This window comes from Tupaia chinensis, unplaced genomic scaffold (assembly GCF_000334495.1).
Source record: "Tupaia chinensis unplaced genomic scaffold, TupChi_1.0 Scaffold000539_1, whole genome shotgun sequence".
NCBI lineage: Eukaryota > Metazoa > Chordata > Mammalia > Scandentia > Tupaiidae > Tupaia > Tupaia belangeri.
In genome coordinates, this window is record NW_006160052.1 from 4,738,236 (window position 1) to 4,740,599 (window position 2,364).

The following is a 2,364-nucleotide window of genomic DNA, read 5'->3' on the forward strand; positions in this document are numbered from 1 at the left end:
CTCACAAACAGATGAATGGATAGAAAAACTGTGGCACATATACTCAATGGAATACTGTTCGGCCATTAAAAAACAAAAAAACAAAAAACAAAAAAAAACAAAAAAAACCCTGGCTTTTGACAGGAAGTGGATGAATATGGAAGACTTACTGCTGAGTGAAGCAAGCCAGGCTATGAAGGAGAGGCATTGTATGTCCCCATTTAATATATACCGAGTGTCCGCACTCTATGACTGAAACTAATTGACTAAAGGATATAGAAACACGGTATATAGATGTAAATGCCAGATATAGTGTGAGTGAAAGAGGAGGGTTTGAGGAAAGACATTTAGAAGAAAAACAGGGAGGCAAAGCATTAATGGCACAAAGAAATATGGTATTATCTGTTGAAGATATTTTGTAGTTTTATCAACTGTACTAGGGAGAAATGTTTACCTGTTGAAATATCCATTTTGGAGAGTTGTTTTTGTTTTGTTTTCGTTTTTGTTTTTTTGCTATAGGGCACATGCGCTCGCTAGACAGACAGAGACAGAGAGACAGAAAGCAAGAAATCACCCCCCCAGGGGGAATGGCCACACCACAATCCCTTCTCCTCCATTCTCCTCTCGGGATCTTGGGCACACACGTACATGCGCCCAGTGTGAGTTTAAGCCACGGAGTCTGGGACTTGAACCATGGTCAACTACGTGGGAGTCCAGCGACATAGCCATTACACTAACTGCTGGTCCCAAAATATTCATCTTGTAAGACAAATAATAATGTGATTGAATGTATAAAAGAAAATGAAATGAAAAATAATTAATTAATTATAAATAAATAAATAAGTGAGGCTGCCATTGCTGCTTTGAACACCTCAGAAGGAGAGAGTGGATTTATCAGGAGTGAAAAAGAAGAGCTTGCTAGGAGTCGAAGAAAATAATAAAAAGTCCAGCACTAGGGCTTCCTGTCCCACCAAATGCAAAGACCGCTCTGATTAGAAGTCCAAGGATCACTCTGAAGATCAAGGGGCCATCCAGGAGCCATGCAAGAAGGACCATGCAGTGCTTCTCGGGGGAGCAGCAGTGCCAGTCAAGGTCCAGCACGACCTGCAGCTCGGTTCCAGTCCTGGCACAGGCTCCAGCAGTGGCTCCAGCCCCTCCTCAGCATCAAGCCGCTCAGGACGTTTAGCACGTCCCGCAGCTCCAGCTCCAGCAGCTCCTCTGGCTCTCCCAGCCCTTCTCCGGCAGACATGACAACAGGCGGCGCTTCCCATCCAAACCCAAGCCACCTAAAACAGATGAAAAGGAGAGAAGACAGAGTCCTTCCCTGAAGCCCACCAAAGTGCATATTGGGAGGCTCACCAGGAATGTGACCAAGGATCAGTGGAGACATTTTGCTATAGGGCACATGCGCTTGCCAGACAGACAGAGAGAGACGGTGAGACAGAAAATGAGAAATCACCCCCAAAGGAGATGGCCATGCCAGAATCCTTTCTCCTCCATTCTCCTCTCGGGATCTTGGGCACACACACACACACACACGCCCAGTGTGAGTTTAAGGCACCGGGTCTGGGACTCAAACTGCGGTGCATGGGAGTGGAGTTCAGCGACATAGCCATTACTCTAACTGCTGGTCCCAAGACATTTTCCACCTATGGGAAAATTAAAATGATTGACAAGCCTGTGGAAAGGACGCACCTTCATCTGTCCAAGGGCTGTGCCTATGTGGTGTTAGAGAATCCAGATGAAGCTGAGAAAACACTGAAGCTCGTGCAGGGAGGACAAATCGGTGGCCAGGAGATAACCGCTCTGCTGTGTGGCCCCCTGGCCTGGGCCACCTCCCTGGCGATTCAGCCCTCCCAGGAGAATGTTGCCACCACCTTCCATGTGGTGCAGGTCATCCCCACAGAGGAGGAGAAGGTCCCACTCACCAAGGCGCAGGTCCCCTGGCCACCGCGGCCATAGGAGCTGCTCCATTTCTAACTCCTCTCGATAAGCAGGGCCAGAAGCTCAGGCCCTCGGATCTACATCCTACACAACTCAGCCTCATCACAGAGGTCCTAGGAGAGGAGAGCCCTCCCTCAGACAAGCCTTGAAGGCAGTGTTTGAGATATTTCTTCTGCAGGCCAAGTTCCAGTTGCAAGGTATCAGTTTGGGATTGTCTGTAAAGATGCCCTTCAGTTCTCGGGCTAGAAGTTCACCTATTTCCAGCTCCTGAGAGTCTGCTCCCTGGCAGGCCAGCAGGGCTCCAGGTGGCAGTGCAGCCCAGCCTAGGAGCCCATTTGTCCTTTCCAAGGATCACCTGGCGCCAGTTCTGTTAGGCACGGCCCTCTGCTACCCTGCCTGACCTCTAGGGCCGCACCCCCCAGAGAGCACCTCTCACCCCAT

General features: G+C 49.2%; 1 pseudogene; it reads left to right on the forward strand.

Moving 5' to 3' along the window:
- Positions 1-846: 846 nt before the first annotated feature.
- On the forward strand, positions 847-1,972 carry LOC102484107 (RNA-binding protein with serine-rich domain 1-like; annotated as a pseudogene).
- The last annotated feature ends 392 nt before the right edge of the window (positions 1,973-2,364 follow it).